Source organism: Halichoerus grypus, chromosome 8 (assembly GCF_964656455.1).
Source record: "Halichoerus grypus chromosome 8, mHalGry1.hap1.1, whole genome shotgun sequence".
NCBI lineage: Eukaryota > Metazoa > Chordata > Mammalia > Carnivora > Phocidae > Halichoerus > Halichoerus grypus.
Genome location: NC_135719.1, coordinates 122,466,372 through 122,492,782, shown reverse-complemented (window position 1 = coordinate 122,492,782; position 26,411 = coordinate 122,466,372). Strand labels below are relative to the sequence as shown.

The following is a 26,411-nucleotide window of genomic DNA, read 5'->3' as shown; positions in this document are numbered from 1 at the left end:
CCAACTTTGGTTCTTTTAATTTAAAAAGGTCAATGAAGTTGACAAAACTTTTAGACTGACCAAGAAAAAAAGAAAAAGACACCAATTACCAAAATCAGGAATGAAAGAGGAGGCATCACTATTGACCCTACAGAATAATTATGAAAAAGTGTATGCCACCCAATTAGACAATTTAGATGAAATGGACAAATTCCTAGAAAGACATAAATTAACAAAACTGATTCATGAAAAAGCAGGAAATCTGAATAGACTTAAAACAAGAAATTAAACAGGCAAATTAAAAATCTTGTCACAAAGAAAATCCCAGGCCCAGATGGCTTCCCTGCTGAATTCTACCACATATTTATAAAGAATAATGCCAATTCTTCACAAACTCTTCCAGGAAATAGACAGAGCACACTTCTGAACTCATTCTATGAATTCAATACTATCCTGATACTAAAGCAATGAAAAGAAATTACAAAAAAGGAAAATAAATCAATATCCCTCATGAATATTATACACAAAAAACTCTGAATGAGTAAACCATATCCAGCAACAATAAAAAGGATTAGATAATATCACCAAATAGGATTCACCCCAGGAACACACGTTAGTTTTAACATTTGAAAATCAATAACACAATATCTGAAAATTAATTTAATACAGTATATTAATATAGTAAAGAAAAGGTAAGATCATATCAATATATAGAAAAATTCAACACCCATTCATGATTAAAAAAAAAAAAAAAAGCCCTCAGCAAACTAGAAATAGAAGGGAACATCCTCAATCTGATAAAGGGTATTTGCACAAAACCTACAGGTAATATCATCCTTAATGGTAAAAGACTGAAAGCTTTCCCCCAGCATCAGGAACAAGATAAGGATGTCCATTTTTCACTGAATGTTCGACTGGAGGTTCTAGCTAGCACAGTACAGCAAAAAAACACAAGCAAAAACGTTAAAGGTATACCCATTAGAAAGGAAGACCTGAAACCAATACCTTTCAAAGCCTCAATTTTCTAGATTTCCAATACTCCCACCTCACACACACCACCCAATGAGACAACTCATGTTTAAAAACGAGAGCCAATGTGCCATTTGTGTGGTAAATATTAAACCATGGATTCATTTCCCTTAGCCTGTCTTGTCAACATTATCAGTGATCAGGAGTACAGAAGTTCTTCAGTGAAATTAACAAACACAAACAGCACACTGAATACATCAACTTAAAGACTAACAAAAGAATATATGTGTTGAACCAAAACTTACTCATCTTAAACTGTCTGATATATTCTCCAAGTGTAGATAGATTTTCTTAATCCATTTGAATAAAATTATATGGGCTTTATAACATCAGCTTCACTTCTGACATAACAGGCATAACTCTTATTCCACTGTTTGTTACACAGGAAGCAATAATTCCAGTTTCCAGTATGAGCTCCAGTTATACATTTTGATGAGGGTTACTTTCACAGTGACTCTTATAACAAAATGCTCCCCTTCATTTGTCAATACTATGTCCTTGGAGAGAAATAATGACAGTGTCCTCAGTCACACTGGTCAATCAATTTAATTATTTCACTAGTCTCTAGTCCCATGCAAAAAAAAACGCCAACTGTATTGTTCACAACACAGCACCGGAACAGTACCTGAGACCTACCCACTGACACCACTGACTGTTTTTGAAGGGAGGGCTGGAAGGGCAGTCATCATCGATGTGCTCCTCTGATGAGAACTGAGTTGGATATTAGGGAACAGTACAGAAGGAAGAGGGATCCCAGACCTTGCCTTCCAGGGCAACAAAAAAGGAGATAATTGTATGAAAATGCTATTCACTTCCCTCAAAGAGAAAAGGAAGAAATTTATCTCAAACTCTACAACTAAAGTCACTTACAAACCCACTTATAGTGCAAATAACCACCTTGGTGAATGAAGCTTAGTAACCAAAGGCAGAGGAAAAGCACACTTGAGCATTCACCCACAATTCCTGACCACAAGAGCAAAGACTGCATTGGTTCCTCAAATGCTTCTTTCACACTTGAACTTCTACATCATTAAAGAGTGAATGCACAAGTCTGGTCCTGTCACCCAGTCTACAAGTCTGAACCAGAGAACAAAAATCATTTATACTCAGAGTTTATATAAACATGATCTATCCGAGAACAAAACTGCTATCTGCCCCACTGGATGTTCACACTATTAAATGGTTTTATCTGCCAAGCTGTTTAAAAGTCAAAGATCTATTCTAAAAAAAAAAAAAAAAAAAAGGAACCTTGATTACATACTGACAGTGCAACCTGAAATCCCACCTCTTGTTTTTTCCTCTTTTTTTCTTAATAAAGCAGCAAGTTGATCCGTTAATATTGTTGGAAAAAACACGGTTATACTGAGATTTAAAACTTCTGAACTAATACCACTACCACATTCCAATATTCTGGCATGCCTGACCTCCCCCTTAAAACTCCAAGCAATCCACACTGGCTCCTGACTGCCAAGTCCTTCTTGTAGCTATGCCATCAGGCGGCTAGCACCAAAAACTAAGCTAATATACCTTCTTTGCATTTCAGCTCTGGTACTAGCCAATATTCCCCCAAGTATGCAGACAGAGACCTTGTTGTCAAGGACAAGAGTCTGTGCCAACCTGGCTGCCGTGGCCCCTCACCATTAGACGGGTCTACTTATAGTCGGACCACCGGGTGACAGAGAAGATGCTGACAGACTTAGATGAGCAGGAAACAGAAGAACATTCTTCTCAGGCCATCAGTTGGTCAATTCAGAAATCTTTACTAAGCACTTTCTGTGTGTCAAACTCTGCTCAAAGTTATGGGCACAGAGCAGGGAAAAAGACCAAACCACAGGACCTCAAGGAGCCTATGCTCTACTGGGGGAACTAAAGCTCATCCAAAATGCAAAAACTAAAAAGTCCAGCTCTAATCTGGGAAAGAAAAAAAAAAAAATGCAGTCAACCCAGAGTAACATCAGTAACAGATGCAAACTGACTTCCCTGCCTCTTCACTCGCTACTTTCGAATACATTCTGTACACTGCAACCCTTTATAAAAACACAATACACCCTTGCCTAAAGCCATTCAGTGGCTTCTCATTACACTGGGGATAAAATTAAAAATCCTTGATGCGGTCTAAAAGCCCCTGCATGATAACCCAGCAAATCTTTCCAACTGGAAGGCGAGACCCATCTCCCCAATTACTATGCTCTGGCCACACTAACTTTAAGCTTGTCAAATACACTCAGCTTTCTTGTCAGGGGTGGGGGTTCGTCTGAAACATTTTCCTACTTCCCAAGTCCCAGTCTGGGTAACTCCCACTCATCTTTGTCAGGAGTACTTTCTCCCTCCAATCCCCTATCTTCTTCCTCACTTTTAACCTATACACACCCTGAACTAAATCAGGGAATCAGGTACATCCTCATATTTCCAAATAATTGGCTTTCGTGTACAATCTGCTAAAAATGTAGCCTGCACACCCCCACCTCTTGCTTTGTGTGTGTGTGTGTGTGTGTGTGTGTGTGTGTGTAATAAACCATCAGGCTGCTCCTTCATACGACTGGAAGACAGAGTTCCATTGTTTCTAGAGCACTTATTACAGTTTCCACGTATGTACTGAATTGTGTGACCACACTACTTGTTCACGTCTCTTCCACTAAGGAATAAATTTGTTGAAGACAGGTACGATGTCAAGTGTGGAAATACAATGTCCCCAGGGCCCAGGATGATTCCTGGCACACAGGAGAGACTCAAGGGAAAACCATGAATGAATGATGATCACCAGCAATGGAAACAACTGTAATTTAAACTGCAGAGAACTGCGCCTTGAGATAGCTCTGCTTCTAAGAGCCATACTTAGTTTTGCTTGAATTTTCTGTTACAATAAAGGGCTTACTGGGGAAAACAAACCCCGGACTGATTAGAGACTGCTGGCACTTCCTTTGCAATCAGTTAGAAATGTACCTAATATGTGGATTTGGTTTCTTTTTGTTTTTAAATGTGGATACCCTATTTGAAAGGATGACTCTGAGGATCAAAAAGGTGTTAATTACTTAAGCACTCAGCAAGCTACAGAGCAGTATAAAAAATTCAGATATTATAAATATTATTTTTAAGGTAAAGGAACAAACCTTCCATTATCAGGAACAGGAATCTTCATTCTTATTAAAACACTAACTTTAAAAATGGTTCTTTATAATATAGCTACTTAATACCTAAGGCTGCCTTTTTTGAAGGAAATTCTACTTTTTACAGCTTCAGCTTTTATATTATGATGAAAAATGACTACTGCAAGTATTTTGCTTTTATCCAAATAGGTATACAACAAAGAAAAAAAATGTGTATATACTTCCACAAATGTTTCAAACCATGTCAGTGTATGACATTTCTATCCTAGTAGTATGACAGGGTAATCATGGGAGATTTCCAAACATTACCTGTGCAATGCACAGTAGACCTCTGTTGGAAACACATCAATTATTGTAACATGAAACACACACACACATACATAGAGTATGTACAATATACTCTGACTTCTTAAAAACAAAAAGCAAGCTTCTTAAAAGACATTTCTTTTGATGTAAAAAATTACTTTACAAAGAAGGATCACAATATGTAACTCTGTGTTGCTAAATGTACCAAAGAGACTCAATATTAAACACTCTGTTTAAAAGTGTAAAAGCCTCAAAGAAGCTTATATAAAGATGTTAGTAAAGATGATAACCATTAAGACTATAAGAAAAGTGGTGTCCAGAAATGAAGACAGATTTTACTGGGTAGAAAGAAATGTCTGTTATACCTTTTTAAATCATGAAGGGGGGGAAAAAAAAACTGTCCTTAAGGGTTACTTTTAAATGAAGTCTAAATAATTCAAGTATCTAGAACTTTAAGCTTACCATTTTGTTTCAATCTGGGACAAAATTTTAGGCAGTAATTCATACAACCATGCAAGCTCAATATATGCTTGCTTCCTGATAATTAAAAGGCTGGTTATAAACTTCTTCACACCCTCAACCTTACCCCATTAACTTTTCTGTTGAACACACCTTATGTAAACCTTAGACTTGGGTGTGCTAAATGAGACGTGAAAGAATGACTCCATATTTTGATGACTGATTAATGAACGTTAACTTACATCACTTGATAAACTTTGAGCTACAAACAAAAGAAGCTATCGTATTATTACCTTAAAATTAACCTGCTAGATTTTCTATGTTCTCCAGCCTGGCCTAGTCAATAAAACATCCAATAAAATGTACAGAAATAAGATTCTATTCTATGATGCATAGTCTCTCATCTTGCCATGAATTTACTGGAAAAAACGGATGTATGGCATGAAGACAGGGGTCCCAAGTTACAAAGACACTGGATTCATCTAGCCTAACTGTGTACTGGCTTTCAGAGTCTAAAACAGAGCTGTGGGAATTACAAGAAATACCCTATCAGATCCTCAAGCCCTAAATGTACCAGAGGTCAGCTTTCTAAAGGCAGTGCCTATTTTTAAACTAATATAAGTTGCGTTCTAAATTTGACCTGCATTTAAATTATCATCTGCTGAGGAATGTCCAGCTGGACTCATACACAGTTCAAGTTGCTCGAGGGAGGTCCAAACAAAGTTCATTTCATACGCAACAGAAAAAGCCTTCTCTTAGCAACTGGCATCATCCACAAAGGAAGAGCGGCAGCTGTGAAGAGAGAGCCATCCTGCAGCTGAGGGTCCCTGGGGTTTACTTCTTCACATAACTAATAAAAGCAGGCCATTCTTCATATTTAGAGAGTTTGGGGAAACCAATTTTCAATTGCTCAGCACAACAGAATGAAGTATTAGAGCATATTTTCAATGGCGCGCAGAGTACATGAATATCGTCCCAAAGAAGAAGCCAACAAAAACCTATTTTTAAGGTTCCTCACAGAACATTTCTTTTTAGAAAGTACAAGTTCACAGGGCCATAATGACGAAAATAGTCTCACTGACAATAAAGACAGTTTTCTGTTGCTTTTATGTTCACAAACTGAAAGATAAAAGAAAACCATCAATATCCTTTCATAACATCAGTTAAATAATTACAGCACCAATTGATGATAATTTTGGAAGTTGTTATCCTCAATTCTGAGGAAGTCTCAAAGTACTTAGAACTTCCACAATTTTTTTAAAAGCTCTATTTCAAGGATATCACAGTATTGTAAGATTGGCACTAGCATATTCTATCACTTAGGAAACCACACCCTATCAAACTTAGTATCCACATGAGGAAAACTGCCCCAGGACAGAGGTGAAAAAATAAGACATATAAATCTCTGAAACATCAGTAACAGACTGCAAATTGTCCATAAATATAAAAATGTCTGTAAATATAAAACTACATAAATGATCTATTTCTGTAAACTAAACTAACCATAATTTAGTAAAATCCATAAAGAAACTATTACAAATCAAGAATAAAAGTAAAATACCGGACATGGCCATATGTACATGTCACACATAAAATCTGTCTCTTCTCATTAGCCTACAACCAGGCTGCCATGCCCAAAGATAAGCCAACTTTGCGATTCAGAGGGCAGGGCAAATCCAAATATTTCATTTTCTAGGTATCTGAAAGACCAATCTGATTTTAAGATTAAAAAACTACAGACCATGAAAAGTAAATGCTTAGGATCTGCACCAAAGGCCCTGATTTGGCCAGGCCTGACTCATTTATTCACCCAAAGAACATTTCTTGAGCTGCCACATGGCTGACAGCTGCTCGTTACTACCCAAACCCACTCTCCTCTTGTTCCTAACAGAACCCCCGCTGATCGGAGAGGCAAGGCGTCTAACTAAAGGACCACCTTTGAGAGCCTCCTTTGCAGCCAGGTGAGTGCACATGACTCAGTTCTGGCCAATGAGAAACAGGCATATGTGTTTTGAGAAAATTAAGCAAAGACAGGTTGCCTAAAGGGAGCTGACTCTGTTCAGAATTTCACCCTTTCTTTCTCTCTTCCTCCTCCTAGAGTGTGAATGTGATGCTTCCAGGAGCTATCTTCTATCAAGCAATCACCTTAAGGACGATCGCCAAGAACGTGAAGACAAGGTCAAAGCAGCGTGTTTTTCATTGTTTGCTGCAAGCAGGGCAGGAGTGGTCAAAGATCCTGACCCTACAGTGGCCATCGTCACCTCTGGTGCTGCTTTTGCCTCATTCTGCCAGCAACAGCCTGGTGTCTAGTACTTGTGAACATAAACAGGCTTATAAAATCTCGGAAAGAACAGGGCTTAGGGAACAATACAGTACTTACCTGCCACATAAGAACTTAATGTTCTTAAAGAGGAAAAAAGAAAAAAATGTAAGACTCACAAGTCCCTTCTCTGTTCATACCTTTAATCCTTCACTTAAGCACGTATACACTAAAGACTCTGTGTGTGTGTGTGTGTGTGTGTGTGTGTGTGTGTGTGTGTGTCCCCATTATCTTAAAAGAATTTAAAGGCAAGGACTACCTTTACTTTTGCAGCTCTAGAACCCAGCACAAGGCAGATACTCAATAAGTGAAGCAAATGAATCCAGACCTGCTAAACTCAGGAGTCTTCCAATGACAGAGAATTCTGTTTCAGAACTATGCCATGGTATCTGCAAGAGGGCCAGCTCATTCACCAAGACAAAGAGCGGTGGGGAAGCTGGCTCCCTGCCCAGCTCAGGTGCACCTCCCAGATGCAGGGATCCCACTCCCGCATGTTTCCGTGGCTGACTGGGATGAAAGCGGACGCTGGAGAGCTCCTGTCTTCCTTTCCCCTGTCCCTCACTCATGACCTTCACTGAGCACCTACTATCCACCACACACTGTACAGGGTGCCAGGAATAACTAGCAAACTGAATATGGCAACTCTCCTGAAGGAATATGTCATCCAGAAAAGCAGGAGGAAAGCACAGAAGCGATTACAATACAATGTGAAAAATGGATCTACACAATGTGTGCTTCCTGAGGGGGGCAGGGCACCATTCGGAGCGCCCTACGGACTACCTCATGTACTCCACACTATCACTGTTGGAGTTCCCCTCTGTGACATGGGCAGCAGAGACCCAGAGAACACTCATCAGGAGCACCTAAGCCACCGCACCAGTCAGGAGGTCATGGGGCGCAGAGGGTAGGGGGCAGGTAGGAGGAAAAGCTAAGCAGTGAAGTGCAGCCTGAAGGATGAAGAGAATGTTCCCGGGTTGAAAGGTATAAGCAGAACTTTTCATGCAGATAATTTACCAAGCAGAAAACTCCAGAGCTAAGAAAGACCTCAGGACCTTTGGAGGAGCATGGCCGACTTTGGTACCGGATTGTGAAGACAGACACCCAAAATAGTTTTTACCACCCGATGGACGGAGCTGTCACACATTACATCTAAAAAAGGGGCTCGGTGAGAAAGACCTCACGATTTTTCACAGATATTTCTAAAACATGTGCCTTTAGGAGAAGCATGAAAGTATGTTTTATTCTGAGGCATGTAATAATATCAATCCTGCTCTATTTTTAAGTCCAGATTATTAATATTTATAATTTTAAAAAGATTACTTATTTGAGAGAAATAAAAGAACATTTTACAAAAAAGCACAGCAGTGGACTGAGAAAAAAAAAAAAACCTTCCTAAAACTGAAATATTTCCTTAAAATATCCTTACATAATACAGTTCCCTTTAAACTCTGAAAAGATGGTTAGGCAGATTCATGACTTAAAAAATAAACTTCATATTTGGTGGCAGAGTCAACTCTTTCAAACCTAATGTCCACCGCCCTCCCCTTCTTCTTTAGTCACAGAAATCTGACTTTATTTAGGCTGGCAATGTGCCCACCTAAACACCACAGTTGAGCCTCCCTTGAAGACAGTGGTCGCCAAGGAGTTTCAAGAAGTCAGTGGGTGGAGATTCCAGAAAGTTCCTTTTGCCACTTTTCCCCTCCTCCTGCAGATAGCTTGGCTAGAGCTCCAGCAGTGTCCCGTGGTTTTGTGGATGATGGCCTTATGCTGCTTAGGATGCCAGAGCAGCCTAAGTCCCTCCCTGATGACTTGGTAGAATCACCACTCCCAAACGGTGGTGTTTTACATGAGAAATTTTACATGAGAAATCAACCATGCTGAATCAGATCCATGTTCTTACTAGTCAAACACAACTTTCCTTGCAGATGCTAGAAAATATCTGAAGTATATATGGTAAGATTTAGCAAAACGCAGTTTCAAAAAGTTTCACAGTATTAAAACATATTATTTTATGATTCACTGTGTGTTTGTCATCTAAATCACACGTCCACATCATTACTAAACAGCCTTTTAAATCAAAATACATCCTTTCCAATTTTTTCCTTTAGACACAGAAGACATCCCGTTCTTGAAACATCTGACCCACTCTGGGAGCTGAACTGGGGAGCGAGTGGGGCCAGCAGAACAAACCCGGGAGAGCAGGCATGCAGGGCCCTGTGGGGGGGGTGGGGGGCAGGCGGTGCATTACATACCGGGAACTCAGCACAAGGCAACCTGCTCACAAAGAGCTTTGCTGTGCTTTACAAGCCACGTGAATTGTTAGGTGAGCGTCATTTGGAGATCTATGTATGATCTGACCTCCCCCTGGCTGTCACTGTCACTTGAACCACACTGGGATTTCAATGCAATAGCATTTTTATTCTCCTTCATACCGTCACTTTATGTTTAAGAAGTACAGTTGTTTATAACAACTTGTCTGATAGAAGTGAGATACATTATTTTCTTACATTTTTGTGGAAATGCTACTGCACTCCTTCCTCCACCCCCTACCATCAAAATAGCTAAGGTATCATGTGCAAAGGATGATGCCTAACATAAAGACAGCAATGCCACAGAGCCGGTGGGGCAGGGGTGGGGGGCGCTCCTGTCTTTGGGGAGAACCAGAAACTTACAGACTACAGAAAAGAAAGGTCAGGATCACCTTCTTCATTTTAACTCAATGGATAGGTTTTGTTTAAAGCTAGAAACAAAACCCAAATGGAGAAACTAAACAGAAAATAATTCTACTTCCGTTTTTATCTCTGTTCACCTTTTTAAAAAGATTATTCCTTTCTACTTCAAAGAGGGTCACCAAACTACCAGTAAGCCTGCTGTCAGTTCAGCACTGCCTGACAACCGTGGACTTCCTGCTGTGTGTTAAATTACTACACAAACGTCAGCTTTCTTTATGGGCGACATGGGACAGTGAAATGTACGTAATGTCCAGATTTAAACCTAGATTTGAATCCTGGTTCTAATAAGTTATGAACCGTAGGTAAAACCTTGGGCAGACTAATTTACCTCTCCCTGGCCTCAGTTCCTACAACTAACTATAAAATGAAAATAGTGCCATCACTCCCCTCCTAGCATTGTTAGAAAAATTAGTGCTAATGTACGTATTAGGCATTTTGTAGCTACTAATATGATGCTAATTACTAGAAAGGTTTTATTTATTTGGTTGTCAAAGATGAAAGATAAAAAAACACTTTTTTAAAAAAAGCTAACTAAAAGCATCAAGTAAAATAAAAAATAAAATGAGAGCTAGACTAAATTCTGAATAACAGAGTCCTCTCAGCTCCTCCCTGAAACATTCTCAGGGCTGGGAACTCCGGAGCTGGAAAGGCAACTCTATCATCCACGCATTCACACACTGAGGATGGGATCTACAATGTGTCACTTACTGGAGCAGGCTTGAGGGGACGCCCTGCTCTCAAGGAATTCACAGTACCCTCACATCAATAGACAAATACAATCTAGTGACAGGCAACAAGTCGGGGAAATACAGAGGGCCACAGGAGTGCAGAATCAGGGCACACCGCCCAACAGGGGGTGTCAGAAGAAGGAACCCCTTGAGTAAAATCCTCCAGAACCAGGAGGTGTTAAGGGAGGCACTGAAAGGGAACAGCACAAGCACCCTGAGGTGAGAGACTGCCAGGTGTGCCAGAAGGACGAAGTTCAAAGCAGGCCTGGCAGATGACGTGGTTGCCCAGGTTCCCAGCAGAGGTCTGGAAGGCCACGCATTCACACACACTGAGGACGGCACCTAAATGTGTCAGTTACTGGACTTTCTCCCACAGGCTGTAAGGAGCCTTGGACATGTTTCAAGCAGGAGAGGGACATGGTTACATATACTTTGTGGCACAGAAATTATGGTGGCAATGTGGAAACTGAGCAGTGTGCAGGGGCGGAATGGGATGGCCAACTAGTATCCAGGTGAGCAAGAATAAGGCTACAGAGTTAGAATTCACATTTTAAGCTCATCTAGGGTGTTGTAAGATTTTTCTAAGACATAACAATGAAGCTGGGTCTTCCCTGGTTTCTGTAGACATTTTGTATTTATGTACTGTCCCAACAATACCAATGGCTCCAGAAGAACAGAATAAAGTGGTCTGGTTTTAAGTGGTCACTAAGTATGGTGCCATGTGAATGAAAGGTGGAATCTGGAGACATCAGAGAGAGGACTGTGCAACTTCACCTCAAGATACCACTGAGCACATTCCTCACTACCAGTTCCACACTTAAATGCCTCTACTTAGGATCAACTGTTAGGAATAGAAATCAAAACTGAATCTCAAACACGCGTCATTTGTCTATGAAATGAGGATAAACTACCGGCAACAAGTATTTAGAGTTAGGCAAAGAATAAAATTTTGATAGCCCTCAAATTTTGACCTTTTAAGACTTTTCCCCCCCAATGATTTTAGTATGTCCTTGGCCTAGAACTATGAGGTCACTTACCAAAAAGACAGCTGAACAGCTCTGCAGGCATCAAGACAAGACCGTATCTGTGCTTGGCTATCAGCCAAAACTGTTCACAGGAAGGAAGGATACCACACAAGTTGTCTGGCTGACTCTGAGCTGGCTGCTGTCTGTAGAGTCACAAAGAAAAATGTGATAAACACGAACATCCAGGCACAAATATCCATCTGGACAGGATGTTAACACCATTCCTCAATTCCTTAAGGGTCTTATTCTCTCTTAGAAGTATAAAATCAACCAATTGGTTTAAGAGCACTTTAATTCATTTGGGTGACAAGAAGGAAAGTCAGAGAGGAGTCATCTCTTTTGAACACTAATAAAGACTCATTTCCTGCTATCACTTGGGAAGCTTAAAAGATTAAGTGTATTAGGACCCTGAATTACCCATATGAAAAAAGTGCCAAGTTCCTATTTCCATGAACCTCAACCCATCCGAGTCTTCCTTTAGACGCAGTCCCCTGGCACCAAGTTAATGAAGCTCACTGTGGCATAGTTCTACTGAGTGAGATGTACTCAGGAAGAGGGTGGTGATAAAAAGTGGTTACTTACACCAAGCTGACATGGGGAAAACTGGCAGAAGAAATGTTCTGACAGAATGAATCATAAAACCAAGACTGTTACCATTCTTTCTTTGGTTTAAGCTGGATAATCACTAAACCCAGGACATGGTTTATGAAGCTCCTACATACCTAGTCAAAATATTCTTTACTTATATAAAATTAATTTAATTTTTAGTATTTAATTTGGACTTCTCAATCCCCTTCCTTCTGAGAATCTTTCCCCATGCAACTCAGTAATCTTATAGCTAAAAGGCTAAAAGTAAAGCAAAGCTCTAGAGCCAGACCACATGGAATTCAATCCTCAGCTCTTACCCACCACCCCCAGGGCCATTCCCTCTCCTGTCAATCAGGACCAGTCTCACAAGGCTCTGGTGAGGAAGACATGGGATAACAATGGAGGGTGCTCAGGACAGGGTCTGCTACAGAGCTCCATAAATGATCACAATCGTTATAGTTTTAAATAGGAAAAACATGGCAACACTAGGCGAGCCAATGGAATACTCCTCAAAGACTTGATCACTTTGTATAAAATAGATGCCAAAAAGCATAAGAACACCAGTAACAATAACCACTGTGATTTATCTATAAAGGGTATCACAGGATTATGCAACTATCTTCCCTCTTCATATATTACTGTCACTTTCTATAATTTTAATGCCAAAGGAGTTATTCTTAATTACCTTAAACTTGGCCTTTCTAATTGTCTGCTCCTATAACCTGCTGTGCTCCCATTAACAGGGCCTCCTGAGGTTGATTTCAAGAGATTTATGATCACCACAGTTGATTCCTCCCTCACTAATTTTTAATGGATTTCTACTGATAAATAATTACTTAAATTAGCTAATTTCTAGACCATGTAGTTGTTTCCACTAGGAGCCCATGGAGCTATATTTGCTTTTTACCAGCTGTCTGGATAATTATATTTAGTCCACATTTTTTTAAAGTCAGAAGAAAATGAATATGCTAATAATTAGCCACTCTTTTTTGGACTTGCCTAAGTCCTCTGATTTCTCTCAAAGCTTAACAAGGGGTTCAGAATGAAGATGTGTCAACTCACATCTCAGAGGCAACTCAATACTGGATATTGAGGGTATAAAGTCAGACAATTCTTGGTATCACAAAAGATAAGAATTAAAACATAAACAGAATAGTGAATGGCAACTGGCTTCCCAGGTGCATCCAGGTGCAGTAGTGAGCCTAAAATCACAAAGTGCTAAATGTAAATTTGCATACAGTACTAAAATGTTTGCCTTCAATTGCTCATTTTTTAGTAGGGAGGAGGAGCAAGAGAAAAATCCCACTGTAATCTCAATACAGGATATCCACAAAACTGAAAGGTTTACACTCTATTCTCATATCTACAAACGTAAATAAATCAATTCAGCCAAGATACTATGACTTAAAAAAAAAAAAGTCTATGAGAAACAATTGTCCACAGAATACCTACTATTTTAAGGTTTACATAACCCACCCAAAACAGTACTCCAAGTTTTGTATTTAAAAACAACATGGGGGGGGACTGGTTCCAGGTAAGATGAAGGAAGCACACTCCATCCAGCCGCCCCACCGCATGCAGCCACCTGGACAGAGTACCTGAAACAGCTATTTGAGAGCTGCCTCTGAAAAATAAATGACCACAGCAGGCTGATGAGGGAAGAAGAGTAAAACTCAAAGAATGACCAAACCAGTGATGAACTTCCCCATTTTTTCCTCCAAAATCTCCCAGCCTGGAATCAAGGCAGCCACACACCTGAAAGTGAGCAAGCACCAGGATAGAGGCAGAGAGGGAAAATCCAGAAATACTCCAAGTTCTAGCTTAAGAAGCAGGAAAAGGGATTCCTAACACCCTGGAGAGGGGGAAATTCCTCACTGTTCTTCTTTTTTATTTCTCTATGTTCTAGCTTCCCAGCCCAAGGTAATCACAAGGTGGTAGTGGGCAGAGGGAAACAGTCACATAAACTCTCGAGGGAAAGGAACCTTTCTTCCTCACTGAACAGAGGAGCTATGCTCTCACGATGTAAGTCTGCTGCTCTTTTGCTGTCTTCCTTCCCCTTGGTCCAGAATGGAGACAGTCACAGGAAACCCACTGCCCCATTCTAAAGCCCCATCTTTGTGCCTGGAGGACTAAAAAAGGGAACCTTGGAGAAACAGGAAGAGCTGGAGAAACTGACCCACACAAATACAGCCAACTGATTTGGGGCCAAGATGTAAAGGCAATTCAATGGAGAAAAGACTGTCTTTTCAACAGTGTTGAAACAATTAGACATTCGACCTTGACTTAAACCTCAGATCTTATACAACTATAAATTCAAAATAGATCATATGGATCTAAGCATAAAATGTAAAACTACAAACCTTTTAGAAGAAAAGAAAGGAAAATCTTTAGGATGTGAAGTTAAACCTGGACATCATCCCCAAAGCTCAAGCCATTAAAAAGACAATAAAGATAAACCACAATTCCAAATTTAAAAATTCTTGCTCTAAGAAAAACATTGCCTAGAGAATGAAAAAATTAGGTACACACTAGGAAAAATATTTGCAAATCACATAGGCAACAAAGAATTTTTATTCAGAATATGTTTTTTAAAAAATGAAAACTAAACCAAGAAAAGAAACAACTCAAGTAGAAACAGGCAAAACACTTGAAAACAAATAAAAGAGACTTAAAAAACAGTAGAAAAGATCAATGAAACTAAGAGCTTCTTTGAAAAGATAAATAAAAAACTGATAAACCTTTAGCCAGACTCATAAAAAAAGACAGCAAGAGAGAAAGGACTCACTCAAATAAAAGCAGAAATGAAAGAGAAGTTACAACAAATGCCACAGAAATACAAAGGATTTCTAAGAGACTACTACAAAAAGTTATACACTAACAAATTAGACAACCTAGAAGAAATGGATAAGCTCCTTAAAAAACAAAAACAACAACCAAAAAAACTTCCAATATTGAAACAAGAAATAGAAAATCCAAACAGACTATTAGTAACGAAATTGAATCAGTAATCAAAAAACTCCCAATAAACAAAAGTTCAGGACCAGATGGATTCACAGATGAATTCTACCAAACATTTAAAGAATAATAATACCCATTCTTCTCAAACTATTCCCAAAAACAGAAGAGGAAAGAATTTTTCCACATTCATTCTAAGAGACCAGCATTACCTTGATACCAAAACCAGACAAAGACACTACAAAAAAATAAAATTACAGACCAATATCTCTGATGAAGATAGATGCAAAAATCCTCAACAAATATTAACAAAGCCAAACTCAACAATACATTAAAAGGCTCATTCACCATGATCAGGTAAGATTTATCTCAGCAGTGCACAGATGGTTCAATATCTGCAAATCAATCAACACGACACACCACAATAACAAAATGAAGGATAAAAATCACATAATCATCTCAACAGATGGAGTAAAAGCATTTAACAAAATTCAAAATCATTCATGATAAAAGTCTCAACAAAGTGGGTTTAGAGGGAACATACTTCAACATAATAAAGGCTATATATGACAAACCCACATCATACTCAATGGTGAAAAGCTGAAACCTTTCCCTCTAAGATCAAGAATAAGAAAAGGATGTCCACTTCTGCTACTTTTATTCAACACAATACTGAAGTCCTAGCTGCAGCAATCAGATAAGAAAAAGAAATAAAAAGCATTCAAATTGGTAAGGAAGAAGTAAAACTTTCACTATTTGCAGATGACAAGATACTATATACAGAAAACCCTAAAGACTCCACCAAAAACCTATTAGAATAAATGAATCCAATAAAATTGAAGGATACAAAATTAATACACAGAAATGTGTTGTGTTTCTATACATTAATAAAAGACTAGCAGGAAGAGAAATTAAGAAAACAATCCCATTTATAACTGCACCAAAAAATAAAATAAAATACTTGGAATAAGTGTAACCAAGGAAGTGAAAGACCTATACTCTGAAAACTATAAGACAGTGATGAAAGAAACTGAAGACAACACAAATAAAAAGATATACCATGCTCATGGATTGGAAGAATATTGCTAAAATTACAAAACTACCCAAAGTAATCTACAGATTCAATGCAATCCTTATCAAAATACCAATAGTATTTTTCACAGAACTAGAATAAATAATCCTAAAATTTATATGGAACCATAAAAGACCCCAAATAGCCAAAGCAATCTTGAGGAAGAACAAAGCTGGAGGTATTACAATCCCAGATTTCAAATTATACTACAAAACTATAATCAAAACAGTATAGTACTGGCACAAAAAACAGACACATGGATCAATGAAACAGAATACAGAGTTCAGAAATAAACCTACACTTTATATGGTCAATTAATCCATAACAAAGGAGGCAGGAATATACAATGGGGAAAAGACCATCTCTTCGATAAATGGCATTGAGAACACTGCAGAGCTACATGCAAAAGAATGAAACTGGACCACTTTCTTATACCATACACAAAAATAAACTCAAAATGGATGAAAGATCTAAATGTGAAATCCTAAAAGAAAATATAGGCAGTAAACTCTTTGAACATTGGCCTTAGCAATATTTTCCTGGAACTATTTCCTCCATTAACAGAAACTAAAGCAAAAATGAACAATTGGGACTACATTAAACTAAAAGGCTTTTGCACAGCAAAGGCAATCATCAACAAAATGAAAAGTCAACCTACTGAACAGGAAATTTTTGCAAAATCATATCTGACATAAAGTTTAATATCCAAAATATATTTTTAAAAAACTCCTATAACTTGACACCAAAAAGCAAGCAATCCAATTAAAAAATGGGCAGAGGCGGTGCCTGGGTGGCTCAGTCAGTTAAGCGTCTGCCTTCAGCTCAGGTCATGATCCCAGGGTTCTGGGATCAAGCCCCACATCAGGTCCCCTGCTCAGCGGGAAGCCTGCTTCTCCATCTCCCACTCCCCTTGCTTGTGTTCCCTCTCACGCTGTGTCTCTCTGTCAAATAAATAAAATCTTAAAAAAAAAAAAATATATGGGCAGAGGACCTGAATAGACACTTTTCCAAAGAAGACATGCAGATGGCCAACAGACACATGAAACATTGCTCAACATCACTCATCATCAGGGAGACGCAAATCAAAACCACAATGAGTATCTCACAGCAGTCAGAATGGCTAGTAACAAGAAGACAAGAAATAACAAGTGTTGGTGTGGATTTGGAGAAAAGGGAACTCTCATGCATTGTTGGTGGGAATATAAATTGGTGCAGCCACTAAAGAGACTAGTACAGAAGTTGCTCAAAAAAGTAAAAGTAGAAATACCACATGATCCAGGAATTCTACTTCTGGGTATTTACCCAAAGAAAATAAAAACACTAATTCAAAAAGACATATGCACCACTATGTTTACTGAAGCATTATTTATAATGGCTAAGATATGGAAAAACCCAAAGTGTCCACTGATAATGAATGGATAAAGAAGATGTGGTATACATACAGAATGGAATATTACTCAGCCACAAAAAAGAATGGAATCTTGCCACTTGAGACAAGATAGATGGCCCTAGAGGGAATAATGCCAAATAAAATAAGTCAGAGAAAGACAGATACCATATGATCTCACTCGTATGTGGAATCTAAAAACAAACATACAGCAACAACAACAAAAACAGAAACAGACTCATAAATACAGAGAACAAATTGGTGGTTGCCAGACGGAAGCATGGGGGGGGGGGCGGTCACAATAGGTGAAGAGGATTAAGAGGTACAAACTTCCAATTACAAAATAAGTAAGTCATGGGGATGAAAAGTACAGCATAGGGTATATAGTCAATAATACTACAATCTACACTTATCATGGCATTTCATAAAGCATATAATCGTTGAATCACTATGTTGTACACCTGAAACTAATAATACTGCATGTCAACTATATCGATCAAAAAATTCTTAAAAATTAAAAAAAAAAAAGACTTGAACAGACACTTCACCAAAAAGGGTATACAAATGGCTGCAGATAAGCACACGAAAAAATATTCAATATCATTAGCCTTTAGGGAAATGCAGATTAAAACCACAATGAGATACCACTTCACATCTATTAGAATGGCTAAAATAACAAATACTGACAATATCAAATGCTGACAAGGATGTCAAACACCTGAAACTCTCGTTCATTGCTTGAGGGAATACAAATTGATAGTTTACTCTAGGAAATGATTTGACATTTCCTTAAAAAGTTAAATGTACACCTACCATATAATCCAGCCTTCTACTCCCAAGTATTTACCCAGAGAAAGCAAAGCATGTGTTCATGTAAAGAAATGTACACAAAGGTTCACAGTTAGCTTTATTTGTAATACCCACAAATTAGAACAACACAAATATTCTTCAGTGGGTTAATGGACAAACACATTGTAATACTTCCACACAACAGAATCCTACTCAGGGATTCAAAGGAACATGCTATCAATACCCACAACCAGGACGACACTGAATGAAAAGGCATGACACTGAATGAAAGAAATCCACTTCAAAAGATTACACACTACATCCTTCCATTTAAACAACATTTTTACAAAGACCAAGCTATAGAGATGGAGAATAGATCAGTGGTTGCCAGGATTTACAGGGTGGGAGAGAATGCAGCATGAGAACACTTTCTGAGGGGATGAAACAGTTGTGAGATGGTTACACAAATCTACACGTGTTAAAACTCACAGAACTGTATAACAACAACAACAACAAAAAGGCAATTTTAATCCATGTTAATCTATTATCCAACATAAAAATGCTTCAAATTTACAATAATATCTTGCATAATTAAATTGTGTAACTAACTGTATTGCCACAGAAATGGGTTTTAAAGACAATGGAACATGTAGTATTAAGTATTATTTAAACCAAGTTTATTTATAAAACTTTTTTTTTTTTAAGATTTTATTTATTTGGGCGCCTGGGTGGCTCAGTTGGTTAAGCGACTGCCTTCGGCTCAGGTCATGATCCTGGAGTCCTGGGATCGAGTCCCGCATCAGGCTCCCTGCTCGGCGGGGAGTCTGCTTCTCCCTCTGACCCTCCCCCCTCTCATGTGCTTTCTCTCTCATTCTCTCTCTCTCAAATAAAGAAATAAAATCTTTAAAAAAAAAAAAAAAGATTTTATTTATTTGACAGAGAGAGACACAGTGAGAGAGGGAACACAAGCAGGGGGAGTGGGAGAGGGAGAAGCAGGCCTCCCGCTGAGCAGAGAGCCCGATGCGGGGCTCGATCCCAGGACGATCATGACCTGAGCCAAAGGCAGACGCTTAACGACTGAGCCACCCAGGCGCCCCTATTCATAGAACATTTTAAAAGACACCACAAAACTGTTTCTTCCCAAAGTTAACTGCTCAATTACAAAAAAATAGGACTCTTCAACAGCACGAAAACCAATATTCAAGACAGCCAATAGTTCTAGTCATACAGACATCTGGATTTTGAGCTGTTGATGTTACAAAGCAGGTGAATCATCAGAGAACCGGATGCATGATCTCGAAGCCATCCGAAGTGTGTCCACTACTACTCGTCCCATCTCTAGCCCCAGGGGGTTTCACAAACCTCTTCCATTTCCTCAACAGGAAGCACTCAATGCACATAGGGTTTGTTTTAAAGCTCAAAGAGTACAGATCCGAAGGAAAAGGTCAAGAAAACCAGGTTCACTGAGGGCACCTGCATGCCGTCACTCCCATCGCAATCAGCGGGTGCTCCAGTGTGCCCGCGCCTGTCCCTAATCTCCATGCACCTCACCTTGGAACCGCTGCTCTACCCAACGCAGTGAGCAAAGGGAGAACAGCTCTCATCCACCAATGCTAAACTGAAATGATCCAACCCAGGGCTAAAATACTCTGATAAAATCATATTCGAAGACACAGCTCTGCACTATTTCTGTCAAAAGAGGTTAGTCTTCCATTTCCTCAAAGCATTTCTTATGGAGTCATTTTCGCCTATTTCAAAGAAAAACAATAACCATTCAAAGAGTAATGCAGATGTCACCCGTGCCACCTTCAGTGATACGGCTTTTCCTTTCGAGCATGCACTGGCCACGCAATAAATAGTGTAAGGTAATCAAAACTGTGTTACTGGAAAAAGTATTCTTGAAATAGAATTTTTATTTTAATGATGAAGCTATGGATAGTTTCTTTTCCCTTCTATTTTTCTCTACTTTTCAAAGGTTCCCTCTACTGAAACATTAAAATAGCTGAGTTCCCTTTCTTCTACTCCTAACATAATTTGCAGTAAGTTATGGCTTACGACCATTATGTTTTCATTATTAATACTCTTGAGGAAACCCTACTTTTTGATCTAATACCCACCATCACCACCAAAAGGGGGTGGGGATAACATATACATTAAACTTTCAGATAACACTGTTCTCACCAATTATTACAAAAATAATTCAAACACAAACATAGGGAGAGCCTGGATATTTTTAAATGGGAGAGACTCCTCCTTGATCTGTTTAACTTACTTGAGAACAGTGCAGAGGAACAGATGAACGTTTAATAAGCCAACTCTGATTATACTATTTCAAGCCTGAAGTACATATTACATTATATTTTAGAAAGTGAGAACTTCTTGGGGTTCTTTACATACTGAAAAATACTCCACTGACCATAAGTGACTGAACCCTGATGCACACACAGGGATGCTGCCTTCTGTTCGATGTCAGGAGTGGAAAGTGATGTCAAGTGAGCCGTCACGGCCATGCTCTCTTTCTGCTGCCTTGGATGCTATTATTTCTCTTAGGCTTAGCCAGCAAAGATACTCTGCATTCAAAATAAAATCAATACACAGAACTTCACACACACACAATTTTTTTTTTAAAGAAAACTCATTCATTTTATATGATTTAGAGCCTGAAGTTTTTTAAATTTTTTTTAAATTTTATTTTATTATGTTATGTTAATCACCATACATTACATCATTAGTTTTTGATGTAGTGTTCCACGATTCATTGTTTGCGTCTAACACCCAGTGCTCCATGCAGAATGTGCCCTCTTTAATACCCATCACCAGGCTAACCCATCCCCCCACCCCCCTCCCCTCTAGAACCCTCAGTTTGTTTCTCAGAGTCCACAGTTTCTCATGGTTCATCTCCCCCTCTGATTTCCCCCCCTTCATTTTTCCCTTGCTGCTATCTTCTTCTTCTTTTTTTTTTTTTTACATATAATGTATTATTTGTTTCAGAGGTACAGGTCTGTGATTCATCAGTCTTACACAATTCACAGCGCTCACCATAGCACATACCCTCCCCAATGTCTGTCACCCAGCCACCCCATCCCTCCCACCCCCACCACTCCAGCAACCCTCAGTTTGTTTCCTGAGATTAAGAATTCCTCATATCAGTGAGATCATGATACATGTCTTTCTCTGACTGACTTATTTCGCTTAGCATAATACCCTCTAGTTCCATCCATGTCGTTGCAAAGGGCAAGATTTCAATTTTTTGATGGCTGAGTAATATTCCATTGTGTATATATACCACATCTTCTTTATCCATTCATCTGTGGATGGACATCTCGGCTCTTTCCATAGTTTGGCTATTGTGGACATTTACAGCCTGAAGTTTGAGGATTTTTTTTTCAGGCTGGAATACATTAGCAATGCCTCCTGGCAAAAACGCAAGCTAAAAAATCAGGACTGAGAACATAACTGTAAACAGCCAAATGAAGAAAGAAAAACCTGGATGCCATTTTGTGATGCTACCCAGTCAGGGGAGAAATTTCGATGGCTCCTAGGTACCAGCAGCATGCCATCAGCATGCACTGCGTGGCAGAGAAGTCCTAACCTAAACAGTAACAGGGTTGGGTGAGATACTAGGAGAATCCCCTACAACTAAACAATTCTCAGTCTATAATGTTAGCATAAGAATGAGACCTTTTTAGACTGTGAGCTCCTGAAAGGCTTTGTCTTCTTCATCACGCTAGCCCAGTGCCTGGTACTCAGTAAATGCTGACTAGAAAGCATCGAAGAAACTGGACTAGTGACAAGGGCCATACCCCAGTGGGTGTTACCCACTGTCACCGAAGCACGCGAGGCGCTCCTGGGAGTGGCTGTCAGCAACACCTCCTCCACTTGGGAGGGGTTTTGTAATTACAGCAGCAGCCCACAGAGGAGAACAGAATTTTCTTAGACAAAATTCACTCTTCAGCTAATTTCATAGTTGATAATAGCTTGTACTGAGAGAAGTCTCAGCTCTGCCAATTTTTCACAGCTCATTTGTGTTAGCATCATCAACATTACCTTCAACCTATGGTTCTTTGTAGGAATCTTTTAAAGCCAGGTGTCAATTTTGTAGCTGCTGTTTTAATTAACACTGATTAACATAACCTGTAAGCCTATTGAACAAACACAGCAAGTGACAACAGCTGACAGCAAACAAGAGAGGAAGGCCGCCTGCCCCTCTGCACTCTCTGCACCGTGGAGGCCCACACAAGCAAGCCCCAGGATAGCTGTGCCCCAAACAGGACCCACGCAAGGGTCCCAGCTTCGATCCCCACACTGAATGTTAGGAAATTTTAGTTTATTTCTTAGAATAGTTTAATAACAGCTCTACTACTTTGTTCCTGCTCACCAACATATGCACCCGTTCTGGAAAACATAAACCGAGGCTCCTTCTGAGAGCACTTCTGCTCTCAAGTTCTTGTTCCTTTAAGTGAACTCTATACCCCGACATGGGGCTTGAACTCACGACCCCGAGATCAAGAGTCGCGTGTTCCACCGACTGAGCCGGCCGTGTGCCCCACAAGTTCCTGTTTCAAAGAGACTTGTACCTCACCCAGCTTATTTAACCTTCTTCTATCCACAAGCAGTTCCTCAGTTCAGGACTTTTAAGCCAGATTCCCATGACTCCTTCTTTCCATACCTGACTTTGCTGGAGAAAAGACTGGAACGCAGTGCCAGGAGCAATAAGACCAGTAGATTCAGAATCACAGAATCTAGGTTCAAAACCTGCCATTACCAGCCGTGTGACTTGGGGCAGGGGAAATGACCCTTTCTGAGACTCTGTTTCTTTATTTCCAAAAGGAGGAAAATTCTATTTTGTTCACCTGTCTTGGTCATTATAAAGATTAATAACTATTATAAATGATTAACAAGATTAAAAGCAATTTTATTTCTAGATTTATAAATACTAACATGTTAATTATATATTATAGTCACTTTCATCATTATACAGATGAACAGTAAATTTACTTATCTATGTATGTACTTAATGTAACAATAAAGGCAATTTTCTTTGTTTATATTTTTAATTATAAATGATGATTATTTTAAAGACTAAAAGCAATCTTACCGTTTTTATTCATGTTCTCTCTTAGTAAGTCCTGCTATGATGCACCACCTCTCAACAGCAACCAAGGTCAAAAGGTCTCTTTGTAAAGTTTCAAACCATCCACTGCTATAATAAAGTTACTATGTAATTACAGAAATAACACAAGTGGAAAATTACAAAATTTAAACTAAGTATAAAAAAATAAACTCAAAAGTCACCCACCGTCCTACCACCCAGGGGTAAACTCTTAATACTGTGGTATAGTTTTTAAGAGGTTATGTAAAATATTTTGTATCTTCTGTAATTTTACATTATCCTGTGCCCACTTCTCCCCATAACCGTCTTCTACGTACATGGGTCACCAACCATTTTGCACTATGTGACAGAAAGCTGCACCTAATTTTTGTGTTACAAATATTACAGTGATCAACATCCCTGAACATAAATTTTTATGAATTTAAAAAAAAAAAGTTTTGCCACAGAATAAAGTCCTAGAAGTTACGGTAAGGCAGGACATAATCACTGCAAAGGCTTTGGGCACATACTGTCAAACTGCTTTTCAAAAGTCCACACAGTAAAATGCCACTTAACAAAGGTAATAGGATGATAATTGATTTAGAAACTGAAAAGGCTAATGTAAGCAGAGAACCATAAACACACACACACACACACACACACACACACACACACACACAGAGCTAAGCCATCTAATTTGAAATATACATTCTTTTACCAATTTCCTGATGAAGAGTGAACATCTCTTCCATGAATAATCGCTCTCCAGACTGACCGCAGGCTAGTCATTCTTACACAAACCACGACCAAAAACCATCACCCACAACTCCCACTCTCCCTGTTTTATTAGAATGGAATACAAACTCAAAGCCTCTCAGGAAACAAGCTGAGAATCCTTACGGAAGTTTAATAACTCCCCCAACCCTTTGCAGTTGCCACGACCATACCTTACTTAAGAACATTCTTTTTGGAGGCCTGCCTTTGGAAGCTTTCAAAAGTATTTAGCATATCTTTGTAGAAACCTAGTATTTAATCATATTACATAAAATTTCAATTATGTAATTACACAGCAACAAGTACTACTGACAAAAACCGGCTTTTGTTACAAATGAAACCAACTCTTGATCAACATTCAACTCAGCCTATCTAGAAGGACGTGAGAGTCTACAGAGTGGCTGCCTGCACGCACGGGCTTGGCAGGAGGAGGTGGTGAGGGAGATGGAAGTCACCAAAGAGAGCTCTCACCTCTCAGCCCTTTGCAAGTACTAGGTACTGTGTTAAAAGGCATTTTTTAAATGTGATGTGTCTGTGTAGGTGCAGTGTAAACTTCCACAGACACAGGCAGTCCCTGAACTCAGAGGAAGAGCCAGAGCACGTGTTAGTGTTTAACAGACTTGCCAAATGGAAGCCAAGAGCAGCCAACCAAGTCCTCTCTCCTACCCACCTCCTCCAACCAACCTCCAAACAGAGCCTAGGCTTGGTCCCCATCTCTTGCCCCTTTCTTTCTAAATCCAGTCATCAGTTGAGCTCATCCAGTCTCAAAGCTTCAAATACCATGTATAAAGTGAAGACTCTCAAATTTAAAACTCTGGATGCATGTCAAAGAGCAGAATGTGGATTCCTCACCCCGCAGACCTGCTCCACTCTCCAAACCAGTAACCACCACCTCCACCACTCAAGCGAAGAGGCTGCTGCCCATGACTTTTCCCATTTGTAACTCCACATCCAATGTAATAGTAATTCCTAGCACCTCTTCATGTGTTTGTGGATTTATTCCTTCTCCTTAAAATGTAAGCGTCTAGAGGGCAGGGACCCTGCCTTATTTCACGGATCTATCTCCAGCCCCCAAAGTCATCTCAGGTACACAACAAATCCTTAATAAACACTGTTGAGTGAAAAGAGCTCCTAAAAACTTGCAGACTCCTCTAGGAAGTTTTCCATGTATAATTAGAAGACCAGGAGAAAATTTTCCAACCCCTTTGAAATACACAATATTCACAGTTTGGGCATGACAATGGACTACTACTCCAACACCCTCACTTTATAGCTGTGAACCTTAAGGTCCAAAAAAACTTAACAAAATTTAGAACATCATGAGAGCACAGCTCCTAATGTAAATGTCTAATGATCTACAAGCAGCTCCACCAAACCATCACCCCTGGCATCGCTTCTCCTTTTGTTTATATACAACACATTTCTTGCAAGTATTTGGAGAACAGAAATGATTAAAAATCAGAGTTGTTTATTTTTTTCATTCTGGGGTATGTAAGAGGCTTCTTGCAATGTCCCCAACTGCACAGCCACTTGAAAGCCCATGTCTAGTCTGGAGACTCCTGAAGAGCCAGAGAACAATACAGAGCAGACAGAAACTCAAAGTCTAGCTGCCTGGATTCAAAATCCCAAAGTCACTGCAGGAAGCTATTGTTGCTAACTTCTACTTTTACAAACCCTTCCCTATTAGAATCTACTGTGAATTTCCAGTACAGAGAGACAGAGAGAGAGAGTAGCTGGGTGTCTCTAATTTGGTACTTGTCATTTAGCTTCATATTTTTTTGTCCAAAGGTTCTTCATAAAATGTAGTAACATAAGCTCACCTCCACACCCCCCACACTAGAAAGCCCCCCAAGGTAAACTTCCCACAGGTATGAAGTAATGTTAGCACCTCACAGACTTTATCCCTGTCCCAATCTGAATACTTTGGTGTTTACAAAGCTTATGGTATCACTTTGTTGGGCTTCCCTGACACCCTGTAAGGGGCTTGCCAGGCACCCCCAAGCTGCTGTTACCAGCTCAGGACCACAACCACTGAGGCAGTCAAGGTCAGGAAGCCCCATATTACCTCC

The 26,411-nt window shown here is 39.4% G+C and overlaps 1 protein-coding gene across 15 annotated transcripts in view; it reads right to left on the bottom strand.

Annotated features, from left to right (window-relative positions):
* SIPA1L1 (signal induced proliferation associated 1 like 1) overlaps nt 1-26,411 on the bottom strand; it is a 366,695-nt gene that overhangs the window by 224,298 nt on the left and 115,986 nt on the right. Inside the window, exon 4 of one of the 15 annotated variants that reach the window (XM_078053865.1) lies at nt 11,698-11,828. The exons of the other annotated variants lie outside the window; for them this stretch is intronic. The gene's annotated coding sequence lies outside the window, so the exon portion shown is untranslated. The remainder of the gene's footprint in view (nt 1-11,697; nt 11,829-26,411) is intronic. 15 annotated transcript variants of the gene reach the window in all.